Raw genomic sequence first — 11302 nt, 5'->3', positions numbered from 1 at the left:
AGTCTGGCTTCATATGCTTTTAAAAGTGCGTCCAATTGCTCATTTACTTTTTCTCCGAGGACTGATCCTCCCGATCCTGCACTTTTGGGTTCTACTCTTTCCTTGGCTACTTTGGTTGTAGAAACGTGTGAACTTAAACTAGTTAGATCCTCTAACCGCTCCAATCTATCCTTTGTGTGTTTTAACTCCTCGGATAGAGCCGTTTTCTCTCATTCTCTCCTGGCTTTCATATACGCGTCTTTCTAGCTTTCCAAGTGCTTCTCTGATTTTCATTTCTGCACTTGGGGCATCGGTCTTTGCCTCTTCAATTATGGGTTCGTTTGTCATTCGTTGAGCTTGGGCTCGTGTCACTGCCTTAACACTAGGTTGGTAATGGGGCACTTTTATGTCCTGTTTAAGTCCTGAAGTGACCATTTTCCTTGAATTATGTCAAGAGTTTTAAAATGGATTTTGAGGTGCTATCTATCTAGAAATTTGTCTCATGAGCTGAAAAAAACTCGACATTTTTTTGGAATATCAATTCCATCTTTAACCTTGTCCTTGCACAACATTTCACAACCTAAACTGTGTGAAAAAACGGGTCATGTTTTTGGCTTTTTTTCAACTTTTTGCAACTATACCACTCTAGAATTCATGTTTGTGAGGTCTACAATGCTAGAGAACTATCTTTAGTAGTCCTCAACATGTCCTGATGCTTCTAGGAGAAATAAATGTTAAAGTTGTAAGTTATGCCCAAATTACAAAAATTGTCAAATCCTGTTTTTTAGCCAATTTTAGCTCTTCTATGATTTTTTGGGTGGCTTTCATGATATCCAAATGAAGTTTTGATTTTCTATGTCGCATATTGTAACATAAAGCTAATATTCCTTGAGTTTTGGGGCACCTAATACCCTATTTTACATAGTAGACAACGATGGTTGATTTTTTCAACTATAGAAGAAAACAAAACATTCAAGTATATCAAGTATAGCTTTTTCATATTGTTAGTTTCTTGGACAACTACATGCATTTTGTAGGTAGTAACCATATCTAGTCATAAGGATCAAATTTGGCTAGATATTGAATAGTTTCTATGGGATTCTACAACTCATAATGTTGAACCCAGGATTTTCATGTTTGTTGTATTTAGCACTTCATCTTTGTCCCCAAGATTCCCCTTGGTAAGAGATGTATTATTCTTTTGACATGCTCCATGGCTCCTTATGAACCAAAAGGAAAATAGGGAACTAAGAAAATATGCATATATTATTTTTATTGAGCGTGGCTATAGAAACTTTGATGATAGGTTTGCAGAATGGTAAAAAATTAACTTTTTTGTACCTATTTCTTTTGGCAAAACAAAAAATAGTGAGTGAGAAGCAATCATATGTTCTGATCACCAACCGTTGAAGTTAACTAGGGAATTTATCTCAAGTCCTACAAAAATCCTAATCTTATTTTTATGCAACAAAACATAAGAAATGACTGTTTTGATGAAAATGTATTGGTCCATCAACTTTGGAGGCTTGTGTGACCAAAAGATAAGAAATTTAACAAGTTTTCTTATTTTTCCATGTGTAGAAGGCCTTGAACTATAACCTCATGAAAGGATTTTACAAAATTTTGAGTGGATCTACTATGGTTTTGGAGGTTTTTTTCAAAACCCTGAAAGGACACTTTTATGTCCTGTTAGGTTACCAACCTAGTGTTAATAGGTATTACTGTCTCATGTTCTGACCCTCTACTGGAAGGCACTGCTTCCACCATGCTCAAAGTAGTTTTTTCTTCTTTGCTCGGGTTCTTAGGGCAATCAAGAATCAAGTGAGTAATTCCACACTTGGTGCAATACACATTGACTCTAATGATTTCATCATGAGGACAGTCTCTTAGCCAATGGTCTCTGGCATACTTGTAGCAGGTTCCCTTAGGTTGTTGAGGTGCTCCTTGAGCTCCTCTCTGTTGGTATGCATGCGTCTGCCCGCCCATGTTTCTGTTGGCTATGAACAACAGTGTTCGTTCATCCAAGCTGTATCTTCCTTCTCCTGCTGCCTGTGTAGCTGTTGGTGGTCCTGTACTTCCAATCATGCTCCAAGGTTCTGGCGTTGTGGGTTCTTCCGGTGGATAATAGACGGGATTTGGTGCATATCCATTGGAATATTCGTAATATGCATGTATAGGTACCAAAGTCTTCTCTTCTGATTTGTTTATCGTTGGTGTGTATCTTATGCCGACCAGTCGTAATCTTGGTAGAAGTGGTTGTTGCCCCGATACCGGTTGTGGTCTTTCAACACCTACAGGTCCTGGTAGGTTTCCTGCTTCATACCTAGGCATCGATGGAAGTTGAGGAGATGCTACCTGAGCTTGGGGAAAATAAGGTCGCTCTGTCACATATCCCTTGTTATAATAACATTCCTCCGTCACATGGTTTGTCCAGTTTTGTTCAATAGCACACCACTTTGGTTGCTTAGCCTGAGGCTTGGCATACATATTAATTTTTTTTAGCACTTTCTCCACAAGCTACTCCTGGCTTACAGCTACTTCTCCTTTCGGTGTTGTCTTAGCGGCCTTGCTTCCACTTTGTTGTGAGGATGAATCGTCATCAAAATCCTTGAATTCACCCTCCTTGTAGACCACACAATTGTCTACAAGGTAAAGAGCCTCCTTCGTTAACTCATTTAACGTCGTGCTGCTCTTCATATGTAAGTCCTTTTGGAGATTTGCGTTCCTTAGTCCTTGAATAAATATAATCATAAGTCTGGACTGAGTTGGCAGCTCTTCCACAAGGAAGAACTTCACATATCTTTTTAGTCGTAGGACTGCCTTTTGCACAGATTCCCCTTCTCTTTGTTTGAATTTATGGATTTGTGAGACTGTATTATGAGCTATTCCCCTTTGTGAGAATACCTCAATAAACTCGTCAAAAATTTCCTCCATAGACTCAAAATCTCTACGCTCCACAGAGTCAAACCAAGTAGCAGCATCCTCTTCTAGGGTAAGTCCAAACCCTGCAAATTGAGTAGTGAAGTCCAGAACTTCTTCAGCTCTAATTACACGCACAAAGGCTGCTATGATCCCTAGGATCTCTGTTTCCCGTGTATTTCTTGTTTACCCATTTTTGCACCTGAGAAGGTCTAACTCTACGATGGTCTACAAATCTCATCATTGGTTCTCCTTGTCCTACTCGATATACCTCCTCTGGCCTTAGGTAGTGGGAGGGTTCCTCTCCTAGAGGTGCCCCTAAGCCATAATTTCTAATGGTTCTTGCAAGAGGTGGTTCATCTCTTCTAACTCGTTCTATGGGTTGTCTTCCGGGCTCTGTTGACTCTTGAGTTTTTGGCTTACTCTCGCCTTGATACTGTGAATAGAGTGGTGGTTCTTGTAAATCTCCTAGCCCTCGTGTGGCTGGGTAACCATATCTGCTTCGGTCTTGTTCTAATGTCGCACTTTGTTGAAGCCATGCCTGCAATGACGGTTGGGTTGCTTGTTGGTTCTGGTAGTTGAACGCCTGTTGTTGGTTAGAATGTGATGTTGCCCAAAACAATTTTTTTGTACCTATTTTTTTTGCCCAAAACAAAATTAGTGAGGTAAAAGCAACCATATGTTTTGGTCACCAACCCATTGAAGTTAACGGGGCATTTTATCTCATGTCCTACAAAAATCTCCACTCTTATTTATATGCAATCAACCGTAAGAAATTGCTATTTTGAGCAAAATGCAATGGTCCATCAACTTTGGAGGCTTGTAGTGACCAAGGGATGAGAAAAATTACAAGTTTCTCATTTTTTCCATATGTAGTAGTTATTGAACTATAAGCTCATGAAAGGATTTTTCAAAATGAGTGGATCTACTATGGTTTTGGAAATTTTTCCCAAAACCCTAAAAAGACACTTTTATGTCCTGTTAGGTTACCATTCTAGTGTTAAAGTCTTGAGCCTCCCACTCTATAGCCCTTTTTTGCGCTTTTGTTATGTTTTTATGAAATGTCCTTGTTGTTAAGAAATCAATGATATATTGACTCCATGCAGGTGCAATGGTTACCTGAAACAATGTCGCGTGATCCACCGCTCGTTTGGCACTGCATATAGTACAATTGTTAACATAAGCATGTGTGTTAGCATACATAGTTGGCCAATAAACTCGTAAGTGTTTCAATCGTTAGTGTGTTTTCATTGTTGAACAATGAAATGCCCAATCTTGGATGTGTGCTTCTTCAAGATAACACTCGAATTCCTCTGGATTTATACAATATAATCATAGAATTTGGTCCAAGCCTAGATGGTACAGTCGTCCTGCAATCAACTGAAATTTTTTTGTTTGTCAAAATGTTTGTTGTTTGGATCGATCTTCCTTGTCATCAAATCTACCTCCAAAGGAAAGAATGCTAACAATTTCCTGAGACCATTTGGGTATCATTTCAACATGATTGTGCATGCCACAGGGGTGGACAATAACTCAATCAACCCTTGTGAATCCATCACTCTCTTGGAATAAAATCTTTGAGATGGGATTGATCTCACCCCAAACTTAGCTTCATACTCCCCTAGGTAGGAGGGTAGTGTTTTTAGCGAGTCTGGTTGGCTGTGCCCCGTACTAATTGAACCCTGGTCTCCCCTTGTGAATGCATATAAAAGTTCATTTGTGATCTTGCCTCAAACTCTTCAATGGGAGGTAAGATCTCATTTTTCTCCTTTCTCGTGCTATTTATTTGGTGGTTCACCCTGTTAGCTTCATTTTCTTCCCAGATTTGCTTCCATAGGTCATCTAAACTATTACAATTCTTACCCATTTCTACCAATGCTTTAGGCTGGAAACCATCAATTGTATCATCTGTTGTATTGGGCACTATGATAGGTTCTCTCCTAGACTGAGAGGCAGTCATGAGTCTCTCCTTCATGTCTACTTGTTTCTCTAGAGTTGGTTTGATAGGGGTTGGAGCTGGTACCTCGTGCCAACTTGCAGGTTTACCAAGCGAATTTTCTATCAAGGATTGGGATGTTTCAATCATCTTTCGACACATTTCCAACCTCTGTTTTTCTATTTTTGCATATGGATAAGTCATCCATCTTTGCTCTTGGGTCTGGTTGTTTTTGAGTCTGGCTTCGTATGCTTTTAAAAGTGCGTCCAACTGCTCATTTACTTTTTCTACCAGGACTGATCCTCCCGATCCTGCACTTTTGGGTTCTACTCTTTACTTGGCTCCTTTGGTTGTAGCAACGTTTGAACTTAAACTAGTTAGATCCTCTAACCGCTCCAATCTATCCTTTGTGTGTTTTAACTCCTCGGATAGAGCCGTTTGCTCTCATTCTCTCCTGGCTTTCATATACGCGCCTTTCTAGCTTTCCAAGTGCTTCTTTGATTTTTCATTTCTGCACTTGGGGCATCGGTCTTTGGCTCTTCAATTATGGGTTCGTTTGTCATTCGTTGAGCTCGGGCTCGTGTCACTGCCTTAAAAGGTATTACTGTTTCGTTTTCTGACCCTCCACTGGAAGGCACTACTTCCAGCATGTTCAAAGTAGTTTTTTCTCCTTTGCTCCGGTTCTTAGGGCAATCAAGAATCAAGTGAGTAATTCCACACTCGGTGCAATACACATTGACTCTAATGATTTCATCATGAGGACAGTCTCTTAGCCAATGGTCTCTGCCATACTTGTAGTAGGGTCCCTTAGGTTGTTGAGGTGCTCCTTGAGCTCCTCTCTGTTGGTATGCATGCCTCTGCCCGCCCATGCCTCGGTTGGCTATGAACAATAGTGTTCGTTCATCCAAGCTGTATCTTCCTTCTCCTGCTGCCTATGCAACTGTTGGTGGTCTTGTGCTTCCAATCATGCTCCAAGGTTCTGGTGTTGTGGGTTCTTCCAGTGGATAATAGAAAGGATTTGCTGCATATCCATTGGAATATTCATAATATGCATGTATAGGTACCAAAGCCTTCTCTTCTGATTTGTTTATCATTGGTGTGTATCTTATGCCGACCAGTCATAATCTTGGTAGAAGTGGTTGTTGCCCCAATACCGGTTGCTGTCTTTCAACACCTACAGGTCATTGTAGGTTGCCTGCTTGATACCTAAGCATTGGTGGAAGTTGAGGAGATGCTACCTGAGCTTGGGGAGAATAAGGTTGCTCTCTCACATATCCCTTGTTATAATAAAATTCCTCCGTCACATGGTTTGTCCATTTTTGTTCAATAGCACACCACTTCGACTGCTTAGCCTGAGGCTTGGCATACATATTAATTTTTTTTAGCACTTTCTCCACAAGCTACTCCTGGCTTACAACTACTTCTCCTTTCGCTGTTGTCTTAGCGGACTTGCTTCCACTTTGTTGTGAGGATGAATCGTCATCAAAATCCTTGAATTCACCCTCCTTGTAGACCGCACAATTGTCTACAAGGTAAAGAGCCTCCTTAGTTAACTCATTTAACGTCGTGCTCCTCTTCATATGTAAGTCCTTTTGGAGATTTGCGTTCCTTAGTCCTTGAATAAATATAAGCATAAGTCTGGACTGAGTTGGCAGCTCTTCCACAGGGCAGAAATTCACATATCTTTTTAGTCGTAGGACTGCCTTTCGCAGAGATTCCCCTTCTTTCTGTTTGAATTTATGGATTTGTGAGACTGTATTATGAGCTATCCCCCTTTGTGAGAATTCCTCAATAAACTCGTCAAAAATTTCCTCCATAGACTCAAAATCTCTACGCTCCACAAAGTCAAACTAAGTAGCAACATCCTCTTCTAGGGTAAGTCCAAACCTTGCAAATTGAATAGGGAAGTCCAAAACTTCTTCAGCTCTAATTACACGCACAAAGGCTGCTATGATCCCTACGATCTCTGTTTCCCGTGTATTTCTTGTTTACCCATTTTTGCACCTGAGGAGGTCTAATTCTACGATGGTCTACAAATCTCATCATTGGTTCTCCTTGTCCTCCTCGATATACCTCCTCTAGCCTTAGGTAGTGGGAGGGTTCCTCTCCCAGAGGAGCCCCTAAGCCATAATTTCTGATGGTTCTTGCAAGAGGTGGTTCATCTCTTCTAACTCGTTCTATGGGTTGTCTTCCGGGCTCTGTTGACTCTTGAGTTTTTGGCTTACTCTCGCCTTGATACTGTGAATAGAGTGGTGGTTCTTGTAAATCTCCTAGCCCTCGTGTGGCTGGGTAACCATATCTGCTTCGGTCTTGTTCTAATGTCGCACTTTGTTGAAGCCATGCCTGCAATGACGGTTGGGTTGCTTGTTGGTTCTAGTAGTTGAACGCCTGTTGTTGGTTAGAATGTGATGTTGCATCGTACTCTTCTGAAAATGGATTTGTTGACTTGCTAGGGGTATAGGTGGACCTTGGTACTTCTTCAGGGGCATATGTTGATGTTTTTGGAACTGTTACCTTTTCTACCTCCTCTGGGAGAATTCGTTTGTATTCTCGCCCGTACCTGTCAACAAAAATGATATCTTTTCCTATAGCAATTTCATAAGAGAATAAGTAAAGAACCTTGTCTTTGCTTAATTCATTTGGGTAGGGTTCTTTGCATCAAAAATAAGAGACTACTCCCTCGCTCTCATGCTTGTAAATTCCCACATTCTCATTATAGGTAGAGACCCTGGTTGTTTTTTTATCATACATAAAAAGAGCTCCAGGTCGATCAATTTTTGGAGGCGGCTCTTGAGCCTCTGAAACCATTTTTACTTTTGCCACATTATCTCCATATCTGTTGTAATACTCAGGGTTACTAACTATCAGATGGTGGTTCCCCTTTTCATCTCGAAATCTATCTCTATCATCATAGACTCGAATTATCTCCAGTCTCTGAGAAGGTCTTTCTTCTATACAAATACACTTGCGTCCTGGATAGTCAGAATAAACTAGGGCTCCCCTAGAGTTTGTTCCTCTAAGAAGATTATAGTGAACTTGGCATCGTTCAAAGGGTTTTGGGAGGTACTTACTCCTAGCATTGAACCTTCACCAGAGAAACCACCTGGCTGTTGACTACCCATCATGAAGAAGGACTTATCTGATGAAGTGTCAATATCACTACCTTCCTCAATGATCGGGGCTAATGGATCAAGCCTTGCCTGCGTTATACTCTCCTCAGTGGACACTAAGCTACCCTGATCACCTGCCACTTTTTGGTCTCTAGGAATGTCTCTTCCTGATCTAAAATTCATCAAAATTAGCAATGCAGTTTATCACAAATCCAACCACAATCAAATCAAAGCATTTAACCGCTAGAGGTGGTCTTAGTAATGATTGGTATAACTGGAGGGTTAACCTCAACCATTATAGTACTCTATACACTTTGGATGTTCTTGATTAGGTCTGCTAATCTGGAACTGTACTTTACCCGAGTGTTTTGTCAGTCTAGAGGGAAAGTCTTAATTCCGTCTTTGCTCCGTCAAAAGGTCAAACAAGGTCCAATTTCACTTCTGAAAGAAGTTCTGGAACTCTTAAGTCAATTGGAACATCACTCTATGTCCACAGTCAGATTTTGACTTCAATAAGACCCTGTAGGCATCCTATGCGTAGGATGTCTACCTGCTCTGTTTTGGCCGAAATTTGCACTATAGATGCCCCTTGATGTGCTGAGTCCTCAACTGTTCTCACTTTTTGATTTGTACACCTATAAACTGGTCAACTGATCAGAAATATGTTCTAGCAGCCTAAGGTTGATCTGATATTTCACCAGTCAAATCAACTCCAATTTGGACCAAAATTGACCAGAGGCTTGCCTAAGGCTATACAACACCTTGCTATGTCCAGAGTTAGATTTTGACTTCAATATCATGCCTTAGACATCCTACGCGTAGCATGTCTAACTGCTCAAAATTGCTCCAAATTCAAACCACAGACTCCTCTTAAGGTGCTGATCACTCTAGTATGCTCACAATTGGATTTGGAGTGCTAAATCATTGTGAACACATCCTATGTGTAGGATGTCTAAGTGCTCTGTTTGACTCCAAACTTGAGCCATAGCTTCCCCTTGATGTCAACAACCCAATGCTATGCTTAGATTTTAGTTTGGATTTCAAAAGACCAAATTTAGATATTCTAGCCTTTTTCAGTCAAAAATGCTAAAGTCTGCTTAAAACCTAATTTTCTCACCCAATTGAGATGAAACCTTTCTCATGCACTCAATAAATCATGTAGATCATGCTCATTAAGAAACCCTATGGTTTTGGTCTTAAAATAATGCATTGGCACCAATTTGGGTAAGATGTCTGGTAATTTCCGTCTTTTGGCCTTATCGTGTCAAGGTATGGTCAAGTTCCCCCTTCCAAGTGAATATACGGTAATTGCTACCTTCTAAAAACACTGGTCAACTCAGACTTTCAAAATTCTTACCAGAACACCCTATAGACATCCTACGCGTACGATGTCTACTGCTTCTTTTCTCAAACTAAAGTGCTACTTTGCCTTTCCTATGCTCTCAGAAAGTGCCAATATGCCTTACAAGTGCAAAAATATGCAAATTTCTCTCTCAATTTAAACCTATTCTGAACTCCGCCTTTTAGCTTTTGGGCAATCCAATAAGGGAAAAACACTCAAGTCTATAGGTTACTAGGGTGAAACCCACCCTCTGAACACACAGGTGACCTTAGTTTCCCCAAATTCCCTGCTAAAATCCCCCTGGAGACATGCTACATGTAGGATGTCTACTGTCCTAAAATTTAAATTTTTTCTAACAGAAGTACTCTCTATGCTCTGCAGCTCTCTCAGAAATACTCACAGAAACTTTTGAACTTCAATTCAGCTTCTAAACACTCTTTTTCCTCTTTTACAGCTCTTTGATGAGCCTAACAACAAATATAACATGCATGAAGTGCTCCAGATCATAAGTCATGATTTCCTACTTACCCTAGTCCTACTCATCATGTGAGATGGTGATTTTGGTGTCTCGGTTGCTTTCAAGCCTCTCCGGACTCTCAAGATATCTTTTCACCGCCTTTACCACTCCAACTCCTACTCTCCTACCTAATACTACCTAAGTCGAAGGATCTAGGCCAGACACTCGCTCCCTAGACTCCTCCTAAGACCTAGAGAGTCCCCCACCCTCTGATCCTATCTAAATGTAAAATAAGACTCTGGCAAGCCATAGAATCCCTATCCTCAAGGACTAGTCTCGGTCACCTACCTAGGGTTTTCGTCCCCGACAGTGATGCCAATGTTGGCTGATACACCGCGACGGACGTCAGCACAGTGAGAACTCACCTAACAAGATTTGTCAGCTCTCTTTGGGGAGAACACACTACACTTCTTCGCACTTGATTCCGACCACCAGTGTGAGCGTAGCGTCAAGATAAACTCTCACTCTCTCTCGTACATAGAGTACGCTCAACTCACACAAACAAAAATTATAAAAAATGACAAAAAGGTTTTTTCTCATTAAGGTCAAAAGTGGTATAAATACCTTTCAATCTCAAACCCTAATGTTCCAATTGAACCATTTACTCAGTCTAAATGTCAAAAATGGGATACAATTTGGAAGCTTCTGCAAGCCCCACTATTTACAAAGGTGAAATGACAGTTTCTTCTCAATTAAGGAATGATTACAAAGGAAATTAGTATCCGGCCAGGCAATCATCCTCCGTTGAGTGTGTCCAGCCGCTAACACATGCCTTCTAAGGTCTATTGGAATTTCTCTAAGAATTTACATCAGCCCTAGATCTTAAAAACCCTCTCCATGACATTAAAATTTACATCTTTGGATGGAATTGTCACTCACATTTAACTCTCTCTCTCTCTCTCTCTCTCTCTCTCTCTCTCTCTCTCTCTCTCGTCTTTTATCTAGTCTAGGGGCACATAGATGTACTCTTTTGAGCACATTACCATAACTAGAACGTTTCATTTCATTGTCGTCTCTCTCTTTCTCTCTCCCACCTATTATTTAGTTCACTTTGGTCTTTTTCTTCTCCTTCTTCTTCTCTCTCTCTCTCTATCTTTGTTTGTGTGAGGTTGTGTAGTATGCACGCATGTATGCGTGTAAGTACTCTTTTCAACTCTCTGTCTATCATCGCATTACCAAAACATTTCATTTCATTGCCATCTCTCTCTCCCTAATTTTCTTTTACTCTTTGGTTTTTTCCCTCTCTCTCCCGTCTCTCTCTCTCTCTCTCTCTCTCTCTCTCTCTCTCTCTCTCTCTCTCTCTCTCTCTCTCTCTCTCTCTCTCTCTCTCTCTCTTGCACAAAAGAAACGAAGATACATACGGACACAATTGAGGAATGGGGCTACATAGCATCGACAAAGAGCATAGCAAAGGATTGGATCCATACTTTGCCGATAGCTAGAGTGAAAATGAGGATGGATTTAGCACCCAGACATGGTATCAAATTCACAGTTTTGTA

Source organism: Adiantum capillus-veneris, chromosome 6, assembly GCF_014529385.1.
Source record: "Adiantum capillus-veneris isolate H3 chromosome 6, ASM1452938v2, whole genome shotgun sequence".
Taxonomy (NCBI): domain Eukaryota; kingdom Viridiplantae; phylum Streptophyta; class Polypodiopsida; order Polypodiales; family Pteridaceae; genus Adiantum; species Adiantum capillus-veneris.
Note: the sequence above shows the minus strand (reverse complement) of the source record.